This window comes from Numida meleagris, chromosome 6 (genome assembly GCF_002078875.1).
Source record: "Numida meleagris isolate 19003 breed g44 Domestic line chromosome 6, NumMel1.0, whole genome shotgun sequence".
Taxonomy (NCBI): Eukaryota; Metazoa; Chordata; class Aves; order Galliformes; family Numididae; genus Numida; species Numida meleagris.
The window spans coordinates 38,868,005-38,883,211 of NC_034414.1; the positions used below are offsets into that span (position 1 = coordinate 38,868,005).

At 39.9% G+C, this 15,207-nt stretch overlaps 1 protein-coding gene across 1 annotated transcript in view; it reads left to right on the plus strand.

The window, feature by feature from the left end:
• The window catches only part of LIN52 (lin-52 DREAM MuvB core complex component), a 43,585-nt gene that overhangs the window by 25,213 nt on the left and 3,165 nt on the right, over window positions 1-15,207 (plus strand). The gene's annotated exons all lie outside the window — the stretch shown is intronic.

Here is a 15,207-nt window from a genome sequence, read left to right on the forward strand (position 1 = left end):
CTGATAGCTTACAAAGCAATTCTAGGAAATGTCACAGAAAGGTGTAACCTGATGTTTGGGAGCAATTTCATACCAAATTGTGGGACTAGTATTAACATTTAGCATCTACTTGGACTCTCCACATTAGAAACACGATCACTGTAAGCTATACATGAAATCATACCTTAAATTGAACTCCTATTTTGGAGGCTTTTGTTTCTTTCTGTGGATCTGTTTGAGATTTTCAGCATAGGTACCTTAGTCAGGAACCATACTTTAGTTGGCATAGATCTAAACCTTAGGCCTGAACTAAAATAGGAAACTGAAATATGACTATTATTGAACAAGGAAATCCCATTCCTTCCATCTTGGAACCTGACAGAGAAAGGTATACACCAATCACTGATGGGGAGACCTAAGAGACGGAAAAGTCACATAACAGGAATGAATGTGTTAGGAGCAGAAACCAGGTTTCCATTTGCAGGCCAATGTACTGTCTCCTGGAGCTTGCTTCCATTTTAGCTCAATAATTGCATCCATCAAGTAAGTTTACCTCTAAGTAACGCAATTCTGTTGTATTTGAAGTAATACTTTTTTGGCATCAAAATAATATCATTCAGAACTAGATCAGAAACAGAAGAGGAAGTACTTGAAGTCCAGACGTGGCAACAAGTAGTCATAGCCTTGCTTCTATTTCAAAGGAAGGAAGGGAGACAGCATCGTAAAACTTGTTCTCTGGACTTCCACTTTCTGTGTAAGTTACAGACTGCCTGGCCATAATATTGTCAAATTCTTTTTCTTGTGCATAAGTAGCAAAATCTTCCCCCCCCCCCCCCCCCCCCAAGAAATTAGAATTGTCATTTGGTGTTACTTCTGGTGAGGCAAGTCTGAGAAAGTTAATGGTTGATCTCCATATGCATTTATAATAAGATTTTGTCAGGCTACAGTAGTGTGGATTTTTGTTTGTTTTTTACTTTGTTTTGATCCTTAAAGGCTTGTCACACTGGTAGATTTGTAGAAGAGTCGTTTCAGAATAATTAGCATAAGCTGAGTTGGATAGGTGGTGACACAGTGACCTGTACTAGGGCCAGCATAACTTGATAGTTCTTTATACTTTGACACAAATATTTCTGCCAAGTTTTTCTGGTATTGTATATATTTTTTTAAAATAAAACTTGATGCTTCTACACTAGAAACTTGCTGTTCAACAGAGTTCTCATGGCAAGTCTATCTGACCTTGGCAGAGAACTAGTTCCAAGATGGAATCAGAGTTTGTGTGCAGCTGCTAAATGTTGTGGCAATGTTTACTCCTGTTTTTCATACACCTCTCAGGCCTCCTGAGCTCTTGGAATGGCCCAGAGCAGCCAAGTGTAAGCACGGTACCCAGCATGGTATAGCTGAGTGAGTAGCTTCATGCTTGAGACACTTCAGATTGCAGTCCTGTTTCCCACCTCTCCTGCACAACATTAGTAATTGTCTGTGGTTTACAACTCTTGCTTCTGAATAAGGCCTCATGATCTTTTCCAAAGAAGGAAGAAGTTCTTAATCTAGCTCCTATAACTTCAGGTACTATGTGTCATTTCAGGCAGTCTTTTGGGAGGAACAATTTCAAGATAGTGTGAAGTACACCATTTGTTTCTAGAGAGCTGCTTAGAAATCGAGAGATTTCCTCATGAGAATATGAGGTGAAAAAACGGACCTCTGATTTTTTTGAAAAGTTACAGTTATTTTACATCTCTGCAATTGAGAAGGTAAATGGAAAATTCATATTGATTCCCAGCCCTGAAATTAATAAGAAGGGTAGAATTCAGAAAAAATAATGGAAGCCAGGCATATGAAAAGAAGTGGAGTGTGTTTTGCACAATGAATAATTTGATGTGGAACTATCTGCCATACGGAGATTCTTTTTAGACCAAGTACTGAACAGCTATTGAAAAACAATCAAGCGATTAAATTGGTAAGATAAGGTTTCTAGTTATATCAGAATAAACTATAAAATGAACTATGAAACATTGACTGCTTCAGAATACAAAACAAGCACATGGGAAGAGGAGGAATCTTTCAGAGCTGATGATTCCATTTGTTTCCATAATAATGTTCCCTTTTTTCTGCGATACTTCTGATTGTGGGTGCAGTCAGAAAGGACATCTGACCAGGTAGATCAGTGATCTGCTCTGCTCTATCAGTTAATGTGTTCATTTACATTTTTTTTTTTACTGCAACATGGCAGATTTGTGTTTAATAGGAAATTTCCACAGTATACTGTATTACACTTTTCTAGAGACTGATCTTAGATCCTATCTGTTGATAGGATTTTATTTACAAGATTTCAGTCAGTGATACAGGATGTACATTCAGAGCATGCTTTGAGTTACATCTCTAGAGAGAACTTTATTATTAAACCCTTTTGAGAGTGTCCCCAGTGGCAGCTCAATAGAGCAGGTGGCCTGCATGGCACTGGTGCACAGGGAGTCAGGAGCCTGTGTCTCATCAGAGCATATAATCTAAAATTCATTCAGCCTATTTCTCTCTCCTGGGGAGATGACAACGATGATACAGGACTCTTATGCTTAAAAACTAATTGTTAACTTGCAGAAGACGTCATTCAGCGCAAATCCAAACAGAAAAGGGCTGGGTGATGGATGTTTCTGGGTAGCAGACCAAGGTGCCATTTGCTCTTCAACAGTTCTGTGGGTTACCTCAACATTTTCATGCCAAGTACCTGATGGACTTGAAAAGAGAGAGCACATTAAAATTAAACAATGTTTACTATTTCTGTCTGCTAATACGTGTGTATTTAAAACTTGGAGAAAAGAAACTGTTCCTTCCCTCTCTGGGATTTCTGACTGGTGCTCAGGCTTCTTTGAAGCAAAGCAGTGGCTGTGTGGAGGACTTGGGAAACGGTATCAAACAGGAATGTGGCAGGTAGGTAACGCTATAGAAAGAAATGTAAGGTTGCATATGCATCTGTTCTTACAGCTGTAGCCAGTAGAGATTGTCCACGTGTACTTGACCATCACTGGGCTGAATCTGCAGTGCATCCAGTGGTGTCCTCCATGCTCTGGCATGACTGAAACACTGGTGAACTGAAGTGAGTTCAGCATTTTACTTTCACGTCTTCTACTCCCTTTTCTACCTACAAATAGGTCTTCTAGCCCCATCACCACTGGGTCACGGAGCCTTCTGGCTTCTCCCAGCTTTCAAAGTTTCCTCTGTCATCAGAGTAATCTCACCAGTCAATAAAATTATGGAGACTCTTCATGGCAATTACCGCCTTACTCCTGCTTTACTTTTCTGAGCTGTCTTCTAGATGGTTTCACTGTTACTTTGCTGCAGTACCCTTGGTTTTGGTTTCCAGTAATGAATGAGGAACACTAGTTTGCTATGGCACCGTTATTCAGCTTTTTTAAGAGAGTAATGGTAGACATGGCCTCAGAATGGTGGCGTGCATGAATTGTGAATAAATATGAAGGGATTTGTGAAAGCCAAAGAGTACCAAAGCTAACTTTGCTGGTTTCAGTAGATCTTCTCAAGTGAGAAGTGAAAACTGAAGTTTCCTCTGGCTGGTGTACTTGGGAGGTATCAGCAGATTGATACCGCTGTATTTCTTTTATTCAAATCCAATTCAACGTTTTCTTTTAAAAAACAAAAACATGGGAACTAGAAGGGTGAGGATTTTCATGCAAAATGTTCCCATAGTTGTTCATGTGTCTGGGAGGATTTGGTTTTGGGTGTAGTTTTCACAGCTGGGTATTGCCTTGTTGCCTTATAGATCATTAACAGCTAAAATGTAGCAATTGTAGCAGGGCCTGCCTGTTTGTCTGTTTCTCTCTGTTCCCAACAGCCCTGAGTGGTATTGCAATTTAGTTGTTAAGTCAGTCAGATTAAGCCTCAGAATCAGATTTAACTCTTCCAAATACATGCCTTTTTCTCTCTATTCGTTTGAACTTGAGTCTAGTAGCTTTTGAATGCTGTGAAAAGCATAACATTTCTAAATCAGTTCATTTCCTGAGATGTCTTGTGACTAGCTTGGAGTTGGTAAAGATGGTTTTGAGTTTCCTGGACCCTGTTCTGGACTCCCCAGTATTCCTCAGCTAAGGGTGTTGTTGCCAGGGGAAGAGGCTTATGGCCAGCAGAGAGCATAAAATGAGTCAGTAGAATAACTGAAAAACAGCTGGGCTGAAGCAAGCAGTGAATGTACTGTGAATGAGGAAGACAGGGATAAGAGAAGTAATTAAAGTAAATGTCTTTTGATTCATGTGGAGGAAAGAATTAAATGACAGAGGTGATTGTAGAGCTTCACTTCTGCTACTAGAGCCTACAAACAGTGTATTGATGCTTTTCCATAATTCTGCTTTACTGAGGTTAAAATTTTTGCCTTGGAGCACAGAGATTCCAATATTTTACTTGTATTTGTTCATACAGACTTTTTAATTGGATTTCTAGAAATTGCAGAAGACTTCCATTGTTTTACCAATGAGAAAATTAATCTTACTTTACTTAATATGTATATCAGATAATACTGCTCCATCATAAAAAGGCATGAATTTTCTTCTGGAGGCCTTCAGTGTTGGTAATTCATTGTTACATCAAGGGCAGCACTCATCTACATGGAAAAACATTTCAGTAAGGAATCTTGAGATTAGAATACACTTTACTTTAGAAAACAAAACTAAATTTAAGACACATCTCTGAACAAACAAATACAGAGTATCCTGATGTGAGCTTCTTTTCTCCAGATACCTCTTGTGAAGATTATTGACAGAAGTTAAATTTGAAAGTTCAGTTTTGCTGCAGTGCTCAGTTACCTGGGTGACCTGCTGATAGTCTTGTTTCCTCCTTTAGAGATGAAGGAAGCTGTACTGATCTTGAAACAGGACTGTGGGCCTCTCTGTAAGGCATGCCTAGTCATTTTCTGAGTGGATTTATTTGTCCTGACTTGCATAACCATACAGCTTGTATCTCAACATTATTAGCCAAAAGGAGTATAGGGACTTACATAATCATTACACGATTATTTTTCAGTAAGTGTTCTGTAAATATGTAATTCTCTCTCTACTCCTAATAACTCTTAATCCCTTTGTTTCTATTGGTTCCTGGGCTCTGATTTTTTCCATGACCTGCATGCCCTGGTCACTGATAAGACTTGAAAAAATGGTGACTTTCAAGATTCACCTGCTTTGCTCCCAGCCATTAAATACCAGCTGCCTCTGTAGGCAAGGGAGGCTGCGTCATGGTGCTCTGGGAATTCAGACATTGCTTCTGCCTGTATGCCTTATGAGAAGTACTTGTTCTCCTTTAAAAACATCTCATACCTAGCTGCGTGCATATATTCAGTGCAGACCTCTCCACCTCACTTCGTCATTTGTTTTATGCTCAAGAGTTATTGAGCAAACAGTTTTGATCTAATTTCTGCATGTTACTAGATGAAGAAGTTTCCTTCTTGAGATAGTGTGGTGAGAAAGCCTAAATCATCAGGCATTCTTGGTCCTCTGCAAGGGTGGGAAGGGCATGAAGAGATTATTTTCCTTTTAGCAGGTAGAAAACTTCAGTTCTTGTTAGTGTGCTTTTTACTAGAGCATGACCTTTTTCTATCCCAATGTTTGCTTCCAACATCTGTGGGACTTGGTGGTCAAAACTTTCCCAAGCTGCATCTGTTCATGTAATAACTTAAACTAGTAAAGTCTTCTTCAGGAACACTTGACAGTATCTTCAGCTTCTATGTACAATTAGCTTTCATGTGGTCTTTAATACTAGAAACTTGATTTTATTCCTTTAAGCCTTATAAAATTCTTGAACACATTTTTTTTCTGTGTGTAATTAGCTTCATGAGTCAGTGCCTGGTCTTAGGTCTTGACACTTTTGGCGTGTGAATTTTGTGTGTGTGTGTATTTGACTTTGGCTTTAGTCCAGACTAAATATTTTAAGCTGCTAGTTGTGTGGGGGTTTTGTGTCTTCGGTCTGAGACTAGGGGGCAGACATAACCAGCACAGAGAGAAGTGAACTGTATAAACCACAATTAGAATTGCCGTGCACAGGTGTCTGAAGATCTTATACAATTGCCAAGCTATTTGTTCCTCAAATGAGAGGGGCTCTGGGAGTGTATCTTGGAGAATAAAGGGAACAGAAGGCTTTCCTTTTGGATGTTACATATTTTATTTTAGTTTTGAATTCTAGGTTAAATTCTTCCAGACTTGATGCATTTGGTATCTGTATAGAACCAGCATAATGAATAGTTGAAAGTGACCTGCTGTGCCTAGTGACAGAATTTGTAACTGCTTTCAGATAGGAATCAGCATTTAGAAATAAGACTTAGGTCTCATGGTTTAAAAATTTGAATGCCAGTCTTCAAAGTGAGATGTCTTGTAATGGTATTAAAGGACAGGGGTTATGGGTGAGTTCTGATGCTTGAGCACCCTTTTGGGAAGGGAGGCATCTTAAATCTATACGTTAGTCATATACAAAGTATTACTGCAATGAAAAAACAGTGAACAAACAGCTCATAGTACAAGACAGTTGATGCATCTAGAGCCACAGTGCTTGCTGTGTTTTTTTTGCAATTTAATGCACAATAATTTTTTTAGTTCTGTATTTCTATATGCTCCACTGTGTCAGATCTGTATTCTTGGGATGTGAGGTTCCATTAAAAAATAAATAATAATCGCAGCCCCCTCTCCCCCCACGTACTCTCATTTTCTATAATATGGTAATGATATCACCGTAGCAGTAATTACGGGTCATCTTCATTTCTTTCATCTCTGCTGGTTCTGATGGCTTCATTCCTTTGACGGAGAAGATTTGGCTCTGGGTGCTGTGATTATTTTGTTAAGCATTATTCGAATAGACAGGAGTGAGAGAAATTAATCAATCCAAATGCAATTAGCATCATGTTTAACCCAGTGATGGACGTCTCAAGGTGAAACAGTCAGGGGAGTTTCAGACATTATTATTCAATCCAGTGGCTCTTATCTAAATTATAATCAAGAGAGGTTTTTATTGGCTTCGCAGAGGGAAGATGTAACTCTTTCCCTGCTTTGGGGGTCAAAAGGATCAGGTCTTTGGCCTCACAGGATGTTAGCTGCAGCCAGTTCCTGCAGGTGGGAGGTGCTGTAGGAGTATTGTTTAACATGTGGGTTGCCTGGGACAAAATATCTGCACATCCCAATGTTCGTGACCTGGAACATAAGTTTAGTAGCAACTTGGACATTAGCAGGGATGTCGCTGCCCCTTGCTTCAAATACTTTCATTGGCTGGCTTTGCCCATCTGTATGTGAATGAACACTGTGGTTTTTGGCATTCAAAGCTCTACGTACATCATTGTTTGCAACTGAGTGCAAACAGAATGGTGCTGCCCTGCAAGCTGGGGAAATCTGATTCGGGAAACAAGGCAATTAATTTGTATAGAAGGATTTTATTTTTTCTAGAGCAGATATAATTTTATTGCTTATTGGTACCAATAGTAGCATATTTGAGGAAATCTCAATCTGCATGCAGTAAATCTGTTATCACCCAGGAGGGTAATCCTGAAGGAGCTCAGCAATCTCTTAGGTGTAGGATAAAAGACCACTACTGTGGGTGGAGAGAAATGAGATGGAAAGAGGTCTCATTGGGATTTTGTGATTCAAGAAAGCATTGGGTGTTTGACTAAAGTTCCTAAGGCTCTAGCCCAGCAATGGCCAACCCAAGGGGTGCGTGTGGCCCGGCCCAGGCTTGGGTGCACACCCATTGCTCACAACAACCACCCACCAGCACGTGATTGGCACTGCCTGGGCTGAAACCAGGGCATCGGGAGGGCACAGTGCAGCGCTAACTCAAGTTAGGGTGAATAATTGTATGCATTTTGATACACTGCCTAAACACAGTCCTGTCAACAGCAAAAAATATGCAGCAGTGCTTTCTATTTTGACACAGGAATTTGAGGATAGGCTTCAAGATTGCAAAAAAAAAAATAAATAAATAAAACAAAACAAAACAAAAAAAAACCCAAACAATTTATTTGCAACTCCATTTTTACTCGATATAATTACATCACCTGCAAATTTTCAAATGGAATTTGTAGAGTTGCTATGAGATATTCAACTCAAAAATTTGATCATGTCTCTTTACAAGACTTTGATAGGACCTATCTTAGCAGAAATATCCCTCGCTTCACAGTCACTCCTTATTCATGTCACTACTTTTTGGCAGTACACACATTTTGGGAACAGTTGTCAAGGATGAAGTACAGGAAGAGTAAAATTTCATCAGAAATTTCCAATGATCCCCTTGAAACCTCACTAAAAAATTGCAGCTGCTCCCATCAAACCAGGCTGATGCACTGGTTTCACAAAAGCAAAGGCAAGTATCCCACTAGTTTTATGTTTTTGTTGCTCTCTTTTTAAATGTTTTTTATTAAAAAAAAAATTAAATATTATAATGTTTTGTTACAATAAATTTACTTATGTAAGTATGTTTTATGAAGGCTGCTCTGAAAGTAATGCCTCCTACTTTATTATGTTGGCCCATGATGTCAGAGGTGGATGCTGGTGGTATGGCAGTAGAGGTTGAACCTTTCCGCCAATATCCTGTTACATTTTGTTGCTGTGTAACAGATACCAGCAGACTGGCAGTCTGACAGAATGGCATCTGATGTGGGAGTATATATGAAGCCAAGGTGTGTCATTGAATTCCTCCTTGTGGGGAAAATGGCACCCACTGACATTAGTCAACGCTTGCTTAATGTTTACAGAGACCTCACAGGGGACATGAGCACAGTGAGGTGGTGGATGGTGCGTTTCAGCAGTGGTGACAGCAACAGTGGGTCACCTCCACTGCTGCAGATTTTGAAGAGTGCTGCATGTAGGCTTATGTTCATCACTGGCAACAATGCACAGCTAATGGTGGTGGTGACTGAAAAATAGTTTTGTAGCTGAGAACTTGCTCTTTTAAATAGCGTTATTGTGCTCTTTGTATCTGTTGTAGTTTCCATGCTAATAAAACAGGCATTATTTTCAGAACCACCTGTGTATATGCAACCCAAGACTATTCCTCTTCGCTCAATGTGGCCCAGGCAAGCCAAAAGGTTGAACACCTGTGCTCTAGGCAATATTCACTGAACTGTTTCAGCAGATTGGAACTTCATAAGTCTGCTGTTTACCTCTTTCAGAGATGACAGTTTTAATTGCATACTGGGAGGAGCAGTCTATGTGCTTCACCTACTTTGGTTCACAGCAGGCTTTCTACAAGCCCTTCTTCCTTGGTATTTCCAAACAAGTTGCACTAGACTGTACTGGAGCTAGACTCACTGAAGTGAGGGTAGATTCTGCCATCTTATTCACCCAGGGAAGGATGTAATGCTTTGTACCAAGGATGATGTTCATATTTCAAAATACTGTAGCAAGTCTTGACAGAACTCATCTTTCAGAGCCCAAGTTCTTGCACTGTTGCTGACTCCTTTTGTGTACGTGTGCGCCTCACTTCTTTCTGAGACTGTGACCCCATCTGTAAGATGGGAATTAAATCACCATATGTCTCAGGAATATTATGAATCTTGATAAACTTTACAAGTGCTTTAATACTGATTACTGAGAGATGCCATGGTAACACAAACTTATTCCACCTGGAAGTTCATGTTGTTTCTCTGTCATCTTTCCTGAAAAGTATATTTCAGGTGTTCTAGATGATTACGCTGGTATTCAGTGTAAATGTAACGATTTCTGAAGCACAGGTTTGCAGAACTGCATGCACCAGTTCTTCCTTCATTAGGGGTGATAAGCATTGCTTGTGTAGCTGCAGCTCTATGAGATGGCAGTTCCACCTTTGTGAAACGGAGTTTGGTGCAGGATTCACCAGAACATATTTGTTAAGGGCCCGCAGTCATCAAATAGTATTTCATTTGACAATTACATTAAGGAAGTATGAAGTTAGCAAAGTAATTGGATATCTTTTTATGGATGCCAGCAGGTATCCAGGTGGTGGTAGGTTTGGGGGGATCTGGTTTTCCCATATATGTATGCATTGAGCCTGGGAGTCAGAAACAAGTTGGAGATGGAGATCTGTATAGATAACTTCTTCTATCAGAGAAAGTTCAGACTACATTGGCTGGCTAATAGTATTCTCCTAGTCTTGGCTGATATAGACCTCATTATCTTCTGGGAACTGTTTAATGCTAATGTCAATCTTAACTTGCTGTTTTTAGAATGCCTTTTTGCCTTCACATTGGTGAGTGACTTTATTTCTCTTCCAAATGCAATAGAGGTTGAAAGCAGCCAAGAGATTTGTCTTTGTTGTTGGCTTTCACAAATCCCACAAGCAAGAATCCCACTTTAACTCCTGGGCAGAATCCTTCTACGTGCCTTTTTGTCTATCCTACCAACTGGGAAAAATAATTGTCCTCTTATCCTAACATTGTGTTAAAGGACAAAAGAAATAATTGCTGAAGTTTTATGCCCTTGTGACAGAAGGGTTAACCTAGAGTTGTGTTCTGCTGTCTTTCTGCAATTCGTGTTCTTTTTCCTGAACTGGTAATTCACACTGATAGCTCTTCACAAATAAACCCTCATAGTTTTGTTGTCTCTGTAGTGCTAAGACACAGCAGTTTAAAAATACGTGACTGGTACTTTGGAGGAATCCATGTTGAAAATCAAGTCCCTTAACTATCATAAGTACAACCGTAAGGGACTGAACAGGAGGAATGTTTTAACTGAAAAGCTAACAGATTATGACATTGCCCAAATAACGTTTTGGTAGTCAAGAATGTAGCATTCAAAGTGTGATACTACAGGGCTAAAAACATATTCTGTTCACACGACACTAATTGTATTTCCAGTTTTTTAGTAGCAAGGCGTTGAGATATCAATATGGATACATTTTCAGGTTGGAGGAGAAGCACGGTCAAAATTGTCCAAGTTACATGTTTTGGGAAGGGGCAGAGAAGTGAATCTTTGATGGGGGCTGACTTCATTTTAAAATGTCTGTGATTTGGAGATGCTCATGGGCTTTGTTTTGAGATACGCCCAGAAGCAGTGGAAAGTAAGATTATGATGACAAATGTATTGTAAATACAGTTTGTCTCACATCTTGTGCTTAAACTTTGTCACCAAGTCCACACTTCTGTATTTAAGTATATGCTGTGTTAAGAACATGTATACATATGTGTGTTGCTTAGGGATTCTCCAGGATGAAGGTTTCTTATATAAGTCACTATTTTTGTTGCTGACTTTATAGCTGTAAATCCTTCCATTATTTCTTGGTTCTCCAAACCTTATGACACACTTTGTCCTGTGCTGTCATATGTATGAGAAGGTTTTTTATGGGGAGCAATCAGACTGGACCCCAGTCTCCAGTGCAGTGTTTTTTTTTCTAATTAAATTGTCATGAAGGAATATGTGGAACAGCAGTTTTCATTTTCAGTGGAGGAAAAAAAACATTGAGTCCTTGTCATTTGATTAAAAGTTACTTAACCTTTAAATTGCTACAGATGTAAAGATAACTCTGAGTTTCCAATATAATCGCCTCCAAGTTAAAATCAGGAAAATCTTTGTGTAATGAAACCCATATGTCATAGTGAAAGGATGCAAAGCACTGGCAGAGTGGGCTGCTCTCACAGGAGATCTGCACCCAATCTTGTTAGCCAAGACTGCTTTTGGTAATCCCTCATCTCCTCACTTGTAGGAAATCAATCTGTACTACTGAATCTTTTCAACCAGCAACCACAAAATTTACTGCGAAGAAGCAGCTTGGGGACAGTTGTAGTAGAAAAGGAGCCCCAGGCAACAAGGCTAAATGCAGGATTGAAGGATTGAAGTTCTAAAGAGGAGATTATATTAAACCTTATTCTGTTCCCCTATCAAGTAGAAATCTCTCTTCCTTTCAGCCTTGGACTTTACTGTCCAGTACCTGTTCCTGAGATCTGCTTCTCCCCAGCAGCAAACTTAATTCATAGGGCACAGTATTCTCTATTAACTGTAACAGCCTGAAACTATTTTACAATAGTTATCTTTCTGAGAGTCCATTCAAGCACACACCTTCTGTTGTAACCAGTGCTGATAACATCCTAGCATTTTTTCTATGGTCTTCAGTGCCCTCTTCTTCCTTCCTACTATGTGAGATTAGTTTGTATCTGAGCTATTGTGATCATATCCATTGTTGATTCTCTATTGTAGTAGATGCACAGCTAAGGCAAGGCTGCAAATTGTCTCTTGACATGGAGATTCATGATTCTGCTTCATGCTGCACAGCCTCTGTAGTGGCTGTCTGCTGGTGCAATGCAACCTGTGCTCAACCCGTTTTCCTCTGCAAGTCTGTAGTTTAAGGAACCATTTTAAAGATAAATCCCTAAGGTTTTCACTATGGTTTTGTCCAACCTTGTAATTAAAAAGTCTACCTCTATCTGCCACACAGCGTGCTTCTACTGGTCCCTCGGGTAATTGCTTAAGATGAATTTTGCTGTCTCAGACTGTGTTTGTATTTAGAATGTTGCTGATGGCTTCTTCCTTCACAAGCTCTCTCTTTTTCTGGTGAGCTCCAGAAGGCCCAGTTGGAAATGATATTCCTGTTTCTAAGAAATCGTTCATCAGGAGCAACGCTGAGCAGAGGAGTCAGTTTAATATTTGAGCCTTTTCTGTGCAAAACCCAAGCTGAAGATGTATTCTAGTGCAGATCAGAGAGGAACAAAGGGGAAGGAATAGCCAAGACATTTGAACGCAGCACCGTGTAATATGTATTTGGCCTGTGTTTATGAGGAATACATTGAACTATGATCCCTGGGCAGACAAGAGAAGCAACTGAAGCAGGGAAAGTAAGATTGTCAGTGTTCGTGGAAACTTGCCCTTAGTTTGGCTGGGATTTGTTTGTGGTATGAGGATCTTATTTCCTGGCCGTTTTCATACATATACAAAGATGTAAGGTCCTTTCTTTCTGTTTGGCATCGTATCTTTAAAAATAAAGCCCTGTTGCAAGCCTGAATATGTGAGGAGAAGAGGAATACAGAATAGCAGAAGGCTGTCTCCTGCTCCTAATGGGATTTTGTAGCAGCATGTGCGAGTTTGTTTCAGAAGTCAGAAATGAACAGATGTTGGTATAAATTACCTCTGTGTCTGATGTCTTGCAAATTAAAAGCGCGGTTGGCATCACTAAACAATTTCACCAGGTTGGGGGGGGGGGAAGCGGGCGGTGATTATTGTAGCAGGTCGGTAAGAATCTTTAAGCTGCGGCAGAACAGGATAGCAAGGATAAAGGAATGAAGAATAAAATGAGAGGTCTGTGAATTAATCAGAAATGTTAACATCTCAGATGACAAGTGAACAGGAGGGCACGTGCTCTGGAGCAACCCCCAACCCACAGTAATTTTGCTCAGCGCACAGAAGGAGTCTATGCTCTCTGCCTGATTTATAGGGTGCAGCCTCTTTGGGGGAACAGAATTGTCATGCGTTCGTATATCTCCTATATGGGACTTGCACTCAGGAAAACTTTCTGCTCCATCAGCAGTAGTTCAGCTTTGTGCTTTCCCCATAAGAAGTGTTTCAAAACCATTGATGGTGCAAGGCAGGGAGGTGTCACAGAACTGTTGGTGAAAACCTATTCCTACCTGAAATGTTCAGAAACTTGCATTTTTATTTAATCACATTCATTGTGCTAGACAACTTAGTTCCTGGCAAAATAGCAATCTCTTTCCTGCCCTTCTCAGTGCCTTCTACCCATGTGTCTCTTCGGCAGCATTGAAAGACATAGGCTATCCTACAGAGGGGGAAGTAGAGATACAAAGGAATAAATGACATTTGTGGTAGCTCATACTGAATTGGAAGCAGAGTTGGGAGTGGATCCCAGATGATATAACTCGCAGTTGATGGCGTGAACCAAGTGAATAATGCAGTGACCTGCAGTAGCTGTATGGGGTATGTTCTGCTCGTGGCAGTGGGTGATGGACTTTGCAGCCTGTGAATGTCAGTGTGCCAGGCAGTTTGTAACAATACTAACTGTTTTACACGTCGGCACCTTGTGCTATAACTTGAGTTTCCAAGTTAGGATGTAATAATTTTAAGAATAGGCTTCAAGGCACCATTTCTAACCTTTATAGCTAGAATAAGAAAATACCTTTACCTGATAGTGAGTATTTGAGTATTTTAAGCTAAACAAGCACTTATCATATTTCAGTTCTATTGAAACAGATAACAAGTAATACTGAGTAAAAAGTTAACATCAACAGCAACAAACTCACCTCTAGGTTTTTTTTTGTGCTGTCATTGCTGTTGTTCCCCTTAGTAGAGAGGTCAGGAATTGAATGGAGAAAACAGGAGATTAATTTCCATCTCTGCCTTTCAGAGTCTCTCTAGGTTAGGAGTGGGGAGACATGCATGCTTTCATCAATCTTGTGAATAAAAACCTCCATGTTTTGATGGCTGTCAGTCCAACATGAAGCTCACACCTTTATGTACAAGAAATGATGGGAAGCTTCAGTGGGAAAATTGTCTCTCTCCAGGGCTCGGTCACTAATCGTGCTGTCCTTAATGCGTTACACTGTGTTGTGAGACAAAGATGGTATGTGGGCTGCTTTGCCAGTTTGTGAGCTTAAGTGTTCACAAGTCAGAAATGTCTCATGCAGGAAAGTGGCTTTGTAAACCCTGTGTAATACAGCTCCCAGAGATTGATGGTGCCAAGAGCGAGAGAGATGTATAAAACTTGCCTTGCTGTATTAAACATCAAAGGAATGACAATGCAGAGAGAGCGAGAAGACCAAAGCTCTATAAACTTTACTTTATTACACCATCCATAGATGAACTCTGTTGAGGGAATATAAACCCCATTATATTACTGTATCCAGGGACTGACACTGCTGAGAGAATGCTGTCTGATATCTCTTGGAGATCGTAGCATCCAGGGACCAATAATCCTGAAATGGAGAAAGAGAGAGTTCCATAATCTCTGATGGGATTATAACATCCAGGAACAATTGCTTTGAGACAGAAAGATGGAGATCTGGATTATACTGTTCAGAGGTGGATGGTACAGAGACAGAGAAGGGGAATCTGCAAGAGCATAATGCCGTAGGAATAGAAAGCTGAAATTCTACATAACAAGAAAGCCTTTGGTAATTATTGCTGAGTTTAGAAAGTTCCAGGCCTTGCCTGCATTTCTAGATTGTCAGGAAATTGGGCTGTAATGCAGATTTATTTACCGTTCACTTAAATAAAAAAAAGTCCTTACTCTTAGTAGAAGCACAAATTAAATTAATTTCTTACCCTCTGGTTA